Source organism: Hyaena hyaena, unplaced genomic scaffold (assembly GCF_003009895.1).
Source record: "Hyaena hyaena isolate Hyena2069 unplaced genomic scaffold, ASM300989v1 scaffold_14, whole genome shotgun sequence".
Classification (NCBI taxonomy): Eukaryota; Metazoa; Chordata; class Mammalia; order Carnivora; family Hyaenidae; genus Hyaena; species Hyaena hyaena.
Genome location: NW_024080646.1, coordinates 6,563,795 through 6,580,926, shown reverse-complemented (window position 1 = coordinate 6,580,926; position 17,132 = coordinate 6,563,795). Strand labels below are relative to the sequence as shown.

Here is a 17,132-nt window from a genome sequence, read left to right as displayed (position 1 = left end):
GAGGCTGCTTGGGATTTTCACTCTCTGTCTCTCTCTGCCCCTCCCCAATTCTCTCTCTCTCTCCAAATAAATAAACCTTAAAATTTTTTTTGTTTAAAAATCTACCTCAGAAGTGGGGAAATGGTGGGGGAAAGGGAGAGAGGCAAACCATGAGAGACTCTTGAATGCTGACAAAAACTGAGGACTGATGGATGTGGGGGGGAGGGGGGATGGGCATGGAGGAGGACACTTGTGGGGATGAGCACTGGTGTTATGTGGAAACTAATTTGACAATAAACTATTTGTAAAAAAAAAAATCTACCTCAAACTGAAATAAGAATGGGTGACTATAAAAGGGACATTTTTTTCCCAAAAGCCTACCCCTTTAAAACGATAGGAAAATGTACAGTGTTATCAGCTCATAACAATAAATTCACTCAGCCAGATGGTTTCCATTTGGTTCAGGCAAGTCTTCCCAGAGAAATGGCCCCTAAAAAGCAGTCTCTCCACACCAGGCTTCCTGTGGTTGGATCTTGGAGCGCTTCAGTGCCCAAATTTCCTAAAACTATTAAGCAGCAACTAAGGGCTTAAGCATGTCACATTTGTTCCGGAGATCTGAGAGTTCTAAATACACAGCAGTAAGAGGCATGTGTATGTTAAAGTGGGACTAAGCAGAAATAGGAACTCAGAGAAATCACATGTGCTTGATGTGATTAAGGTCATCCTGGGCATCCCCATCCCCACCACCACTGCCACTTACTTTGCCACAGGAATAAATAAGGAAAGATCTAAAACTTTGGCCCTGGGATTTTGTTAGGCTTGGTTTGGTATTCTAAAATTGTTACTTTGTAAACACGTTTTACAAAGGCCCCAAGAGGGAGTTCAGAGGCTGAGGTCTTTGCCTTTCTTCCCTTCCTATCGCATTACAAAAAAAGGAAGTTAGCCATTAGGAAATGAATTTCCAGTCACTAGGAATGTTCAGGACTAGGAAAAACACACACACAATAACAACAATAACAACTCACCATTTGCTGGGGGAACTTCAAGGGAACGATTCCACAATTGCTCCATTACTGTCACCACCAGGACCAGAGGTCTCCCCTGGATGGCTGGGCAAAACTTGCAAAATGGGAGAGGCGAAAGGACAAGTAAGAAGCCAGCCTGAAGCAGATGGTTATATGACGGTGTAATGGAATTCGGTGAAGATGAGAATCCAGTCAAACAGCAGTAATCAAAGGAGGAATTACTTTAAGGAACCAAGTGGTTAGAGATAGCTATTAAAGACAGTGTCAAAGAACTTCCAGAACTGGTACAGAATTCCCACTTACACTGGTATTTAAGTAAAACTTAATAAGGAAACATTCATGGGAAAATTTGTGTGGGATCTCAAGACCCAAGGAAACTGACGTTACTAAGCAGTTTTTTGGTGAAGAGTCTCATCAAAACTGTTCCTGTGATAGGTAGAAAATGCAAGCATTCAAGACCTCATCAGCTGAGCCCTGGGATACAAACCATCCCTTCATGCAAGTTGGAACTTAGCAAGAAACAGCATTTCCTATGTTTTGTGGGCTCTGGACTTATAATCAGAGTTTGATTAGCAAAAGATATGGGAGAGGGGGTGTCTTTTGTGAAGAAGGTCAGAATGATAGCCATCTATCATAACTCATGAGGAGGGCATGTGAAATGAGACTGCAGACACAGGCTGGAGGCAGGGCAAGCCCAACCCAATGGGCCACGTAAGATTCTTATCTTACTCTGTGCATAATGGAACCCTTCAGAAGATTTTTAAGTGTTAAGGACTAGGTTCTTTTCTAGTATAAACCTGTCCTGCAGCTACATTATGCCCTTCCATTCACTCAATAAACATTTTATGAAAGTCCCATATATACCTGTCATTGTTTTAGGCTCTAGATATAAACCATTGGACAAGACAGACAAAACCATGTCTACCACCAGCCTGGATGATATCTTTGATCAATTTTGTTTTAAAGACAGCTCTTCTGGCACATAGGTAGAGGCAGACTAGATATAAGTGCATTCATCTCAGCTAAACACCCTCATACAGTGTACAACATTTACAAATGTTCATGCTGGCCTTGGACAAGTCAAAGGACTTCTCTGATAGTGGGAGCAGACTGACAATGACTAAGTAAAAACAAGATAACCATAGAGGAAGATGTGATCAAGAAAAACTGAAGAAAGATTTCTACAGATAGGATGGTCAGGAGAGCTTCTCTTTGGATATAGTAATTAAACTGAGCCATCAAGTATAAGAAGGAGCCAACTGTGAAATAAGCCATGGTAACAACACAGCAGTAAAAGACAACTGCATGGACAATGGCTTTAAGGCAGAACTGAGTGGGACTTCAACAAGTAGGTGCTGTGGCTGGAGCACCACAAGCAAGTAGCAGATCAGGAAGAAATGAGGTTGAAGTTCCCCATCTATAGGAGTCTGGGCTTTACTAAGATTTGACAATAGTCAACAATAACATATTGTACACTGAAAATTTTGTTAAGAGGCTAAATCTCATATTAAGTGTTCTTTCCACAATTAAAAAACAAAGACTTTGAAAAGTTAAGATTGAAAGGCTTGTGGGACATGGATTTCTATTTATGGAGAGTGACACTACACACAGTGACTTCTCATGTATCAGCAGAGAAATGGTCATTGAACCCCAGGGTGGGAATGATACTCCCTGAGGGAGGCGAGGGAACTGTGGACATAGACTTCAGGCAGGTCAGACTTTAAGATACCTGACCAGAAGAGGCACTATAACCTCAGAGGGTAAGAGCTTAGCCTCAGAAGACATATGACACTGGGCTTCGGTCTGTTACTCGAGGAGTTAGTCAACGTTTTCTGAATCTTGAGATCCTCACATAAAATGGGGATTTAGGGGCTCCTGGGCAGCTCAGTTGGTTAAGCATCCGACTTCACCTCAGGTCATGATCTCACGATTTGTGGGTTCGAGCCCCGCATTGGGCTCTGTGCTGACAGCTAGCTCAGAGCCTGGAGCCTGTTTCAGATTCTGTGACTCCCTCTCTCTCTGACCCTCCCTTGCTCATGCTCTCTCTCTCTCTCTCTCTCAGAAATAAATAAATAACATTTAAAAAATTAAATTAAATTAAATTAAATTAAATTAAATTAAATGGGGATTTAAAACACCTACCTCAGGGGCACCTGGGTGGTGCAGTTGCTTGAGCCACCAACTCTTGATCTGGGCTCAGGTCATGATCACAGTGTAGTGAGATCAAGCCCTGCCTCCATGCTTAGCACAGAGCCTACTTGGGATTCTCTCTCTCTCTCTCTCTCTCTCTCTCTCTTTATCTTCTTCCCCCCTCTAAAATTAAAAACAACAACACCACCTACCTCATAAGGTTGTTCTGAGGATTCAACAAAATAATGTATTCAAACTATCACAGAACCTGGCACTTAGGAGAGGCTCAATAAATGACAAGCATCTCCCCCTCCCCACACACACACACTGTATAAACCTAAAAAGGAAACTGAGAAGGAAATTCTGAAGAGGAAGGAGAGTCTGGGAGAGGGGTGTCACCAAAGCCAAGTGAGGAGATTGTTAAAAAATGAAGATGGTTGGAAGTGTTAAATCCCACAGAGAGATCAAGAGGGGCCAGAAAAGCATGCACTGAATCTGGCTGTGGTAACTCTGGCAGAGTAGTTTCGATAGCATGGTTGAGTTGGAAACCTTATTACAATCATTTGAGGAAGGATTGTGAGCTGGGGGGACTGGAGATAGAGAAAATACCCTGCTCTGTCAAGAGGGTTGACTCAGACCAGAAGAGGAGACCCAAGGTAGTAACCAAAGCAGAGAATAAGACCAAGTTTGATTCTTTATCTAAACATGTGTATCACTTATGTACAATGATATATTCAGAAGGAGACGATGGACATACACAAGACAATGACAGTTGATATATAAGTAGGAGGTGAGAGGTCCTAGGATCCAGAACATGAGTGAAGGGTGCTCACCTTTTGTTGTGAAATGAGGAGGAAGTATAAATGTCATAGACTTTTGTGGAAGGCAGTCAATAGTTTCAGTTTTTCAAGGTGTACTAGAAGTTAGATCTGAGACTAAGGGGGAAGGAGTTGACAGGTAGAATTACAGGATTCACCTACAGAATTATAAAAGTGGGTGATAGCTTTGATATTAGACTATATAATAAATTTTGGAGGGGCGCCTGGGTGGCTCAATCAGTTAAGCATCCGACTTCGGCTCAGGTCATGATCTCACCACTTGTACGTTCGAGCCTCGTGTCGGGCTCTGTGCTGACAGCTCAGAGCCTGGAGCCTGCTTGAGATTCTGTGTCTCCCTCTCTCTCTATGCCCCTCCCCAACTCACACTCTCTCTCTCTCTCTCTCAAAATTGAATAAATGTTAAAAATTTTTTTAAATAAAAAAATAATAAATTTTGGATTCTATAAATTTTAATCCACAAATTTATTCATAGAGGAAATAAAATTACCCTAAATAAAAAGGAACATGAGCTTTCCAGCACATTTTTGAAGTCAGCTCTTAGGAGGGTAAAACTTTAGTTTTGCTATTAAAAAAAAAGTGAGGTTAAACCCAGGCTATGTGCAATACAAAACCATAGGCATGGATCTCATTTCTTGAGGGTTGAAGGATGAGCACAATGACAGAAAAATTCCCTCTAACTTCTGCTCTATTATCATTTTTATTGTGTTTGTTTCCTGACAACCTTCCTGACAGACACCCTTTCTGCTCATGCTTACGAAATTCATAACCCAAGTCTATTCCCAGAGCTTTTGTCCCAACAATCCTTCTGAATCAATACCTGGCTCTCCAATATTACTCATCAGTCATTTTAAAAATCCTTTAGAGACAAAAGAGGCTGTTGTGGCTCATTGCAGTGACCCTGACTTCATCTCAGCTCAACAAGTACAATGACATAAACAGCAAATACACAGAGCAGTTTCGCAATTCTACTGGGAAACCCGTGAGATGGGCCTGAATATGATGATGGACCTATTTTCAAGGTCACTGTTCCAATAAAGAAACATATAATCAAAGTAAGCAAATTCCAAGTAAGTTTTGGCCAACGTTATCAGTCTTTGCTTTCCAAAATGCTGAGTATGTCTTAAATTATTCACATGTGTTGATGAGTTATTCTGGTCTCTGTGATGAGTTTCTGGCCACTGTACCATGTCCTGCTCATCCTCAATTTATTCTAACAAGAGAGCACTATTACCTTGCTATTACCTTGGATAGGGCACCCTGTCCCTGGAGAGATTTTTCTCATATGGAGAAAGTGACACGGATTCCTGGATCTTGAGTGTGGCCCCAGCCTGTGGACAGCACTATCCATTTCTACCACCAGGTGGCGCCCGCAACATCCACAGACGCTGTGCGGCTGAGTTGCAGAATCCCAGCCTTCACCATCCAGAATGAGGGGATGTTGCAGCAGAAAGGGTCACCTAGAGCAGCCCATTAATTTTATAAATGACAAAACTGAGACCCAGACAAGGTAGACCCAGGCCAAACCACACGCTTGCTTTCGCGAGGGCACGATCAAGGTCCATATCTCTACACTGTCAATCCCAAATCCATTCCACCAAAGGGCCGTGGTTTTCAAACCAAAACAAACAAGCAAACAAACAACAACAAAAACACTTTTTCTAAGGAAGCTTTTTATAAACAATATTATTACTTCTAGCCCTCGACACCCTTCCCCCTTACTTATCTAGACAAATGAAAATGGAGTCACTCAGACTGAAAGAATTGTTCCCTGACATATCGTTGAAGAACTACCAGCCTCTTAAGAGGCTGGGCAGGTAGAAGGACCCAGAGGGGGCCTTCAGGACCGGCCAAGAGGGTTTTTGGCTTTGTGCAGCCTGGAAATCAAATGCAAGCAGAGAGGAAGTGAGAGCAGAGTTTCCTGAAGATGGAGAGAGAGCACAAATACAAACAGAGCATCTAGGAAACTCAGAAAGGAAAAAGAGAGTATCCTCTTCGCTGAGGTCTGGGGGGTTCTGTTGACATTTGTGGTCTGGTGTGTGGGTCCTCTCAGGCATCTAGGAACTGGCCGGAACTCCTCGGGACAAGGCCAAGTGCTCAGGTGTCCTCCATAATTCACTTATGCGGGGGCCCAGGGGTCTCGGTGTCAAGGTGTCTGGAGTCAGTGGTCTTGGAAAACATACATAAGAACCCCACCTGGTGGCTTAGATGTTATCTATCATGCTGGAAGGCCCCAAGGAAATCATGAATTCCTTTTCTCTTTACAAGAAGAACATACATTATTTATGTATGCGGCCTGTGTAAAATAGGCATACAGGTCCGAGCAAGAATGGAAGCTGGAAAAGGATTAAAAAAAAAAAAAGAAAGAAAAAAAAGCAATCCTTTATAGGATCCGTTCAGTTTCCCTAACTCCAGAGGAGTTTGAAAAGAAATGATGGGGTGGAATTAACTAGATGAGGCGTCCTAAAACCTGTTTACCGTAGGGAATTTCTTTCTCAAACCCTAACTTCCCCTCCTCATGCATCTCCACCTACTTCTCAAGCCAGAAGCTTCCCCTGGGACCTCATCCAGGTGCAAGCACCAGAAGTCCTCCGTGACCCCAGGCCCGAAGTCCCGCCTGGACTGAGGCAAACCCCCACCACACCGGGCGGTTGTGCCCTCGATGCCTGGCCCTCCCTACTGTGCCCTCCCCTGCTAATGCCCTGCCTTCGCTGCTTCTGCTGCTGAATTCAGCTGAGGAAATCAAACAAGAACTGATCGATTCTGCTACAAATCAGTGGTTTCCAGCTTTGGCTGAGCCACCAACACTGTCCTGCAACCGCCTTTGCAGCTCAAGTTGGTTCCTTTTCCATTCCCCTCAGAGGCAGCAGCCATCAAGCCCAACCTTCACCTCCGTGTCTGTTAATGAACCTGTGTCCTCGCTGTATGCCAGGAGCTGTCCAAAGAACATTCACAACAGTTCTATGGGCAGGAAATAGTGTTTTCCCCATTTTGCGGTGCCTGGGTAGCTGAGCATGAAGTCTGTTTAAGTTCTCTCCCTCTGCTTCTGCACCTACCCCACTCTGTCTCTCAATAATAAATACATATATATATATAAATCCTCATTTTACAGATGAGAACTCTGAGGCACAGAGATCACAGACCAGGGAAATGGCAGAGCCAGAATTTGAGTGTGTGTTTTTATCATTTACCGTGTGTGGCCTCTGCTTAGAAAACAGAGTCCCTCCATGTATGCCCCACCCCCATCTCATCACTTACCTGCATCTCTGCCTGTCCTTGAATCCTTCCCTTTCTACCCCTAAGTCTTCTTCCCAGAAGACTTGCTCTGACAATTATTTTCCCCTTATCCCACTACTGAACTTGCTCCATGGAAGCTTCTGGTAAAACCTTGTTTGCCAAACAAGAGGCCTCTCCCTTCTAAACGTACGGGAGGTACTTTTTCAGCCACCAGTTGCCCTCACCTGAAGCCTTGCCTCCTTTAGTTTCCATGAGACTGCTCTCCTGGGTCTTCTACTTCTGCAGCAGATGTTCTCACTTGTTTTGTTTTTTCAATGCAAATGTTGGACGCCTACCTCAGACCACGTGACTCAGAAACCCTGGCTCTGGGGTTCAGGCATTTGTGGTTTTTCAAAGCTTTTATGGCTAAACAGCTGGGGTAAAAACCGTTGCTCCCAATGGTCTGACACAACAGGTAAATATGCAGTTATTCCACTTATAAAAGGTACCCAGAGAATCAACTCCATGGAGATGAAAAGTAGAACAGCAGTCACCAGGGACCCTGCAGGCTCACATCCCTTCCTGCCTTCCTGCCAGGCTAATTCCTACTCGTGCCTCAGGCTCAGCTCAGGGCTGGTGCTAGGCTAAGTGGAAACTGCATTCTCTCTCTCCCTTGGAAATGTCATTTCTTCTGCAGCTGCAGCTCTAAGCTACATATTCTTCATCCCCAAATCTACCTCCAGCCCTGGCACTGCTCCTGAGTTATGATGCACATTCACATTTCCCACCTGCTTGTCTTTCACAAGATACTATTTTCCTCGGGCACCTCAAACCCTACACGTCCAAAACTCAAGTTATCATTTTCCTCCTTTCTACCCTGCTTTTCCTCCTGTGTTTTCTTTTTTGAAAACTAGCAGCAATATGTACCGCGCTATCAAATGCTTGGAACTGAGCTTGGTAGCTATTATCATTATGTGAGGATTGGTTTGGGGCGCCTGGGTGGCTCAGTTGGTTGAGCACCCAGCTCTTGATTTCGCTTCAGGTCATGATTTCACGATCTCACGTCGGGCTCTATATTGACAGCTCAGAGCCTTATTAGGATTCTCTCCCTCTCTCTCTACCTCTCTCTCCCTCCCTTCTTTCTCAAAATAAAAAAAAATGTAAGTTAACAATATTATTAACAATAGAATTATGACAGAGACTTTAAGAACATGGTAAAGCTGGTGGTGAAGTACCTACCACTCTATAGCATCTGTGTACATAAGATAACTTTAAAAAAATCACTCTCTGAAATATCAAGGTAGAAAAGGAAGAGTTTAATGGTGTAACGTGCTTGTACTGGAGGCTAAGTACTATGGTTGATTATCCCCCACAGCACCATTAGTTACATTAGCCTAGAAAACCTCCTTTGCAAAGTGGAGATTTGGGGTGCTCAGTCGGTTGAGCGTCCGACTTCGGCTCAGGTCATGATCTCGCGGTTCGTGGGTTCGAGCCCCGCGTCGGGCTCTGTGCTGACTGCCAGCTCAGAGCCTGGAGCCTGTTTCAGATTCCGTGTCTCCCTCTCTCTCTGACCCTCCCCTGCTCACGCTGTCTCTCTCTCTCTAAGAAATAAAAAAAAAAAAAAGAAAAGAAAGTGGAGATTTGCCAGAAGACCTAATGAAAGATAGAAATGGCAAGATATATCGGATAAATAGAGTAAGAGGATGACCAAAGGTTGAGCAATTTCATGTGTCTCTAATCAAGATGGGCTATAGATTATAGAGGACTATTAAAATATGTATCGAGGATTTACTAACTTAACAAAATTAATGTAACATTGTCAACGATGAGCCCTTATGAATGGATAAATAAAATGTGGTATAACATACAATAGAATATTATTCAGGCTTAAAACGTAATGAAATTCTGACACATGCTACAATATGGATGAAGCTTGAAAACACTATGCTAAGTGAAATAAGTCAGACACAGAAGAAGAAATATTGTCTAATTGCTCTTATATGAAGTACTAAAGGAGTCAAATTCACAAAGACAAAAAGTAGAATGGTGGTTTCTAGGGATAGGAGGGAGCAGGAAATGAGGGTTATGGTTTAAAGGATGCAGACTCTGGGGCACCTGGGTGGGTCAGTCAGGTAAGAATTTTAATCTTGGTTTTGGCTCAGTTCATGATCTCAGGGTTCGTGAGTTTGAGCCTTGCATCAGGCTCTGCTCTAACTGTAGGGAGCATGCTTGGGATGCTCTCTCTCTCTCTCTCTCTCTCTCTCTCCCTCACCCTCCCCCTCCCCTACTCACTCTCTCAAATAAATAAACTTTTAAAAATTAAAAAATAAATAAATAAAGGGTATGAAGTTTTAGTTCAGGAAAATGAAAAAGCTCCAGAGATGGATGGTGATGATAGTTGCACAGCATTGTGACTGTACTCTATGCCTCCAAACTGTACATTTTTAAATAGTTAAAATGGTAAATTTTATATTATGTATATTCTACCACAATAAAGAAAACTTTAAAAAGAGCCATTAAGCTCAATATTTAATAGATAATTACAAAGTTTCCTTAAATATATTTTCCCTAATAATAGGCAAAACTTGCAAAATTTTATTAATAAATTTAATTTAAGATGGAATGTCGGTAAAAAGAACAGGTTAAAGACAGCTTTCAAATATACCCAATTAAAGTTGGAAAGAAATAATTAAAAACAAAATTGTAACTTACATCAAAAGAATAGATGCAGGAGGAAGATGATAGTTCTTTCAAAGAATAAGGAAATAGGGACATTTTGGTTAATACAATAGTCAATTAGGACAGAAATCATAATATAAAAATCAGTCCCTACACTTCCGTCTTTATACAAGTGAAATATTTAATTTTGAGAGTCATGTTGAAAATGAAGAATTGTGAATATTGAAATTGCTATTGTTATTCTATTTTCAATCGAATTCTCTTCTACTAGAAAACTTAAAATAAAAAATATGTCCTAAAATAATGAAGCTAGAATGTCTAACGTGTTCATCCCCAGCTGCTCTTGTAGAAGCTTTAGTAGAGGCTGTGGTCCCAGAATATCCATGTGCTTCTCCATGTCCTCCAGGCCCCCTTACCTTTGGGCTGGGACAGGGTACTACTTCTGGCCAGTAGAAAGTAGCCAGGTAAGATGTGTCACTTCCAGACTAAAGCAGTTAAAAGCCAGTTTGCCATTTCCATATCTCTATTTTCCTGTCCTAGTGACTTAGCAGGTAAGAAGATAACAGAATCACAGGATGGAGGAGTTTTGCATCTCCAAGGTGCTGCATACAGACAGGCCTGGCCAGCTTGGACCTTCTATAAGAAATAAACTTTTGTTTTTTGAGTCACTGAGACTTGGGAGTTTGTTACCATAATATAGCTGCCTTATACTGGCTAATACAGGGGGGTATCCTACAGCTGCTACAGTGGGAATCATTATCAGATTCCCTACTCATTGCAAGAATTAGTTCTACCTGTGACTACTTTTAAAAATTCCAAAGTAGGGGCACCTGAGTGGCTTCGTACATTAAGCAGCTGACTCTTGGTTTCAGCTCAGGTCATGATCTCACAGCTTTGTGAGTTTAAGCCCCACATCGGACTCTGTGCTGATTGGCACAGAGCCTGCTTGGGTTGGGGTTCTCTCTCTCTCTCTCTCTCTCTCTCTCTCTCTGTCCCTCCTTCTGTCTCCTCTGACTCCCACTTTCGCTACCTGCCCCCACTCTGCCCCCACTCACGTGGTCTCTATCCCTCAAAAATAAAATAAACTTCAAAAAAATTCCCAAGTAGCCTTCATTAAATACTATGAAACACTAGAGGGCATAATTGAGTTGTGGAAATTTTGGGCCCAGATTGTAAAGGAAGCAAGGTATGGAATCAGGAAAATTAAACAACAGAAAAATGGGTGATGAAAATTAGTTTTGGAAACAATTGTTTTCTTTGAAAATCTTTTAACTACATTTCACCATTTGAGGTCACTGAATTAAAAGTGAATTTGCAATACTTTAATACGAAACCAATAAATTCCCAAAACACGTAAAACATACACGTTTATAAATATGAACACTTACCTTGGAAAACGAGAGGGGGGGTGTTCTCTGAGTAAGAGAAGAGTTTATTTCCCATCTGTATTTCTTTTTTCTTCAGATATGCCTATCTACCGGCGATGACTATTAGGCCAAGGGAATCCGTACATTTTCTAACCTGGTCGGCTTAAGAAAGCTAAAGTTTTCTAAGGCCGTTTTCATAAGAGGCGACCAGATGTTCCAAACATCAAGCTGTGACAGGAAGCTCCCCACCCACTTCGAATGTCATGCTGAGTTCTGAGCAGACTTCCCTTTCCCGTTTCCTTTTTCCCCTCTCTCTAATTTTTTTTCTTCAAAGTCTATTCAAAAGCTGCTACCAAAACGGTCTTCCTCTATTGTTGTTATGATGACATCATTCCCTTCCCAAACACCCCCTTGTCTTAAGCCTCATAGTCAAAGCTTGCCTTCATTCCCTTGGACTGCCTCTGTTATGCCTGCCTTTACTTCATTTCCCTGCTATTTCCTGCTTCTCTTCGTCAGTTGCTACATCGGATTGTCATTTTTGATGTCCCACTGTTGAGGTAACTATTCATCTTTCCTTTTAACAAAGAGAGTCTTCCCATTCCTCTATCCCAGACTTGCCCAGATCTCTTCCAAACCAATTTCATTTGTACATGCATTGTTCAAAAACACAGCAAGCCTTTCTGCCGGATGGCCATTGTTTTGGGCACTATCACTGTTAGAGGGGGTACAAAACATTAAACTCAAAACTATCAGGAAGCTGTTCAAGTTGGGGCTTTATGAATCCAACTGGAATTCACTCTCCATTAGAGACTGAAGGGATAGAATTACAGGAGGAAATTGTACAAGGATACCAAATAACTACACCATCAGAGTGGCAGATTTGGGGTGATTCTAATTTTTTTTATCATTTTGTCAAGACTATAATTTCAGGGGTGCCTGGCTGGCTCAGTCGGTGGAATATGTGACTCTTGATCTTCGGGTTGTGAGTACAAGCTCCAAGTTGAGCACAGAGATTACTTAAAACACGCATGCGCGCATACACACACATATTTTTAAAAAAGACTATAACTTCAATATAAAAAGTGAGTCTTTTTTTTAAATACAGATTTGAGAGAGAGAGAGAGAGAGAGCATGAGGAGGGGAGGGGGAAAGGGAGAGGAGGAGAGAGGATCTGAAGTGGGCTCTGTGCTTCCTGCAGAGAGCCTGATGGGGGGCTTGAACTTACAAACTGTGAGATCATGACCTGAGTCCAAGTCAGATGCTCAACTGACTGAGCCACCCAGGTACCCCCCAAAATTGAGTCTTAAATTGGTGCTAAGGATATAAGTTCTTCACCAAATTACAAAAATGATCCCGATTTCCACTGCATACCAAGCTCCTATTTAAAAAATTGTTTTTAATTGGGGCACCTGGGTGGCTCAGTTCATTAAAGCACCTGACTCTAGATTTCCTTTTCTGTTCCAGGCACTGAGTGTACTGTGTTAGGTGCTAAATATATCAGGATCAGAGTGCCTAGGTGGCTCAGTTGGTTAAGCTTCCGACTTCAGCTCAGGTCATGATCTCACAGTTTGTGAGTTTGAACCCTGTGTTGGGTTCTGTGCTGACAGCTCAGAGCCTGGAGCCTGCTTCAGATTCTGTGCCTCCCTCTCTCTGTGCCCCTCCCTTTCTCATGCTCTCTCTCTCTCAAAAATAAATAAACACTTAAAAATTTTTTTAAATTAAGATACCAGGATAGATAAGATAAAGGCTCTGCCCTTAAAAAGTCCAGTGCAGTGAAAGTAGGAGGCATTTGATAGAAAAATTCATGTCCAAGTCAAGAGCTGTAAATATCAAGTCATCAGACACCTTTATCTCCTACTCTACCCTCTATATACCCCCCCAACTTCTGGCATTGTTTGCACTCTATCTCCACACACATTTTGCGCTCTGAAAGTCTGCCTAAGTCATCTTCTTTCCTTTGAGGAATGTCTTTATGGAATTGATTTCTTCATATGTGTCACTGCCTTTACAAAGCTCTTTTCAACTGCCTAGTAAGATCTCCCTCTACTCTAAATTCCCAAAGACTTTATTTTCTATGCTCTTCATTAGCATGTATCAAATATGAGCTAATATTCATCTTTGTGTATAATATTCTAGGTGCTAAGCTCCTAAAAGCAGGATATATTATTATATTTCATTCAGTATAGCAAGCATTTCTTGTATAAGAATAATGATTTCTACTATTGAATAATGAAGGGAAACTGGGGAATCATCTTTCAATGTCCTGATTTTTCATAATCTACACAATGAGGAAAATTCTTAATAAAGGGAATTTTATGTAAACTATTTTTTGTTACCAAGAGGAAAAAAATAAGTAGGCTACAAATATAATAGTTTGTTTATAATGTCATTATGACAATAAGGAAATTAATCAGTATCTATTACTGAGATTAGATATTTTCTGTCCATGACAAATATCCAAAAGTATTCCCTTATGTAAGGATTCTAATCTATAATCAATAGTTGAATTCTAACTTTTGAAAAATGCCTAAGCCATATACAATTTGTAGTTCAAATTTATTGATATGTGGTTGAGGAACTGAGCTCTCTAAGAAAACAGGCAGGGCTGGGAGCACCTTTTTATTGTGGAGGCAGTGGCAAAAAGTGATTATGAATCAGACTTGATTAAAATAGTGATGCCACCTGTTATAACTGCACAAACTTGGACACACTAGCCTTACTAGGTCTCATGAAAATTAATAAATTAGAATTTTATTCTCTATCTTTTGTTATAAATTAAATAGGATATTCATCACAAAAAATATTTCTGACTCTCAGGACATTTGAACCTCATTTATACCCAAATTTGGGATTTATAGGGTTGTTGTGAGGGATTAAAAGAGCTATGATGATGTGAAGTACTAGTAATTTGTCTGGTACCTTGTGATTGTGAAATAAATAATACCTGCTGTTAAGAAGAGACAATAGGTGCAAAATGGAGTCACTTCTGCTAAGCCTACCTCAGCAAACCAAGACCTAACACCCAATTTAACTGCAATTTCAACCTCTCCTGGGAAGGTAATCTTAAACTAGTCAATCTGGAATTTCCTGGTCAGCAGTACAGTGTAGAGCCTGCTTGGGATTCTCTCTCTACCTCTCCCTGCCCCTCTGTCACTTGTGTTTACACTGTCTCTCAAAATAAATAAACAAATAAACATTTAAAAAGTTTACCCAGGGGTACCTTAGGTGGCTCATTCAGTTAAGTGTCCAACTTTAGCTCAGCTCATGATCTCACAGTTTGTGGGTTCAAGCCCTGCATTGAACTCTCTGCTGTCAGTGCAGAGCCCACTTCAGATCCTCTGTCTCCCTCTCTCTCTGCCCCTCAACTTCTCTCATGTGTGCATTCTCTCTCTCTCTCAAAAATAAATAAACATTAAAAAAAATTTACCCAGTTGAATATGTTTAACACTGCCTTAGCAAATAAATGGCCAGAAAGCTTGTAACTTGTTTGTGTCTCCTCACACCAAGTTCTTCATACTAGTTCTGCATTATTTCTATGTGACTAAAATCTCTTGTTAAATGTGTTCTTCCTCTGCCTTGTGGGATTTCATAATCCGATTTTTCTAAAATAGGTTTATAGGTTAGAAGTTTATCTCTCTGTTATGCTTTATTCAAATGTTTTTACTTTACATTAATTAATGTTCTTTGTGGGGATCATTATTTCAAGCTCCAAGAGTATGATTATAGAGGTTTTTGGTTTTTTTAAAGAAACTCAACCTAAGGTCTCCCTCCCTCTTTAAGTTACATGATGAATTTGCAAAATTCTATCTAAACATCTACATTGTTCCTGACCCAGTAGACATTAGCAGCAGGATTTAAATTTAATAATTCACAATGAAGCATTAAAAAGGAAATGTGAAAAATGTACATGTGTTTGTAACATAAAGGAAATATTCATGATTTGAGCTGAACCAAAAAGAATAATAATAGTCTGTAATTAAACTAAATCTTCTAAATGTTCCATAGTAGTAAACTACAAATCCCATAGCAGATAAAAGCCAAAGATTGAAAGTATTACATTTGTTTCAAATAACTGTTATAATGGAAAACATACTAAATACTGGAGAAAACAGCAACATTTCAGGGCTGTATAGTGGGAAAAACTACGAGACATGGCTCGGAGAATCTGGGGCTTAACTCAAGCTGGATCTCTTAATACCAAATTATTTTAACTGAGTTTCAGTTTAAAAGGAGGGGAGAATAACCTCACAGTTTGTGGAGAAGATAATTTAAATGACTTAGCATATAAATCATGGCAAGTGCTGGGTAATGCACACTCAACAAATGATAGTTTTCAACTTTCATTACTAAGAAATCAGAAGGTACTTGAGCAGCAGGGACCATGTCAAAATAATTTCTGTGGTTGTTGATTTTAGTAGAAGAGTGAGTGTGTATGTGTGCCACAGAATATAGCTATCATCAAAAGGAAAAAAATAGGAAGACAGAGAATCTAGCATTTGTTGCTGTTGTTTTAACTGCATTGACTTCAGCCATTCATTTAAATTCTGTTTCTTATTTCTCATGCATCTTATTATCATTTCCCTTTTTTAGAAGCTAATTAGAAAAATTTGGAGAGAAGGAAAGACACTAGACATTTTTATGACCAAATTCAACTGAACTAAAGTTGAATAAATCTTCATATTAATAGAATGAAACAAAGAAAGTTACAGGAGTTCTGTTTTTTTCTAAGGGAAAACTATTTATTATAGAGAAATATTTCTTTCTCTCTCTCTTTTTAAGTGAAAAATTTCTGCTACTCAGCCAAAACCTTGAGATCTACAGAGGGCACTGGGAAGAGAGTTGATGGCCTTAAATGATGTGTTGACTATCCCTCCCCCATTCTTTTAATGCTTTCTCAAATGTGGTTTATTTAATATTAAGGAAACATTTTTTTCTTTTTTAAAATCAATATTCACCACCCAAAACACATAATTTTATAATATTAAGTAGAGAGGGACTACAAGATTGTAAGTCAGTTTAAAACATTTTAAAGTTTTTTTTTTTTTTAAATGTTTTATTTATTTCTAGGAGAGAGAGAGAGACAGCATGAGCAGGGGGAGGGTCAGAGAGAGAGGGAGTCACAGACTCTGAAACAGGCTCCAGGCTCTGAGCTGGCAGTCAGCACAGAGCCCGACGCGGGGCTCGAACCCANACAGACTCTGAAACAGGCTCCAGGCTCTGAGCTGGCAGTCAGCACAGAGCCCGACGCGGGGCTCGAACCCACGAACCGCGAGATCATGACCTAAGCGAAAGTCGGACGCTCAACCGACTAAGCCACCCAGGCGCCCCAAGTTTTTTTGCCAGAATTCTTAATTGAATGACATAGTGGTTAAAAGTGTTGGCTCTAAAATTAATTACAATTAATTTCCAGCTCCAGCACTTCTAGCTATATGTTTTTATCTTAGCTGTGACCATTTTTTCCCTTATTTTCTTTGCCTATAAAATAGGAAGCATTATAATAATTGTACTGCTTCATAGTTTGCACTGAGGATTGAGTTAATACCCAAAGAGTTCAGAATAGCTTCTGACACACAGTTAGCATTCAAAGAATATTGCCTGCAAGTTTTACAAGATCAGATAGGGACTTTGCTACTACCAAATAGAATAGTGTAAACCGACAGAATTTTATAGAGGGAAGAACATTACAAATCAGCTAATACAGTAGTAGGCTGAAAACTTTTTAATTGTTAACCATGGTGAAAAAAAATATATTTTACATCATGACTCAGTATGTACACATCTATAAGGGAAACAAGAGTTTGGCAAAATAATACTTATTATATGTAATACACTCTCATATTTCTTTGTTTCATTTTCTAAAAAAGGTTGTTTGCCATCTACTAAATTGCTTTGCTACTTAC

The 17,132-nt window shown here is 40.5% G+C and overlaps 1 long non-coding RNA gene across 3 annotated transcripts in view; it reads right to left on the bottom strand.

The window, feature by feature from the left end:
• Positions 1-11,448, bottom strand: part of LOC120220929 — a 28,445-nt gene extending 16,997 nt beyond the window's left edge. For all 3 annotated transcript variants that reach the window (XR_005525694.1, XR_005525693.1, XR_005525698.1), the window contains exons 1-2: positions 11,254-11,448; positions 1,005-1,098 (exon numbers count right to left, since the gene is read on the bottom strand). This is a non-coding gene — a long non-coding RNA (uncharacterized LOC120220929). The remainder of the gene's footprint in view (positions 1-1,004; positions 1,099-11,253) is intronic.
• Positions 11,449-17,132: the final 5,684 nt, after the last annotated feature.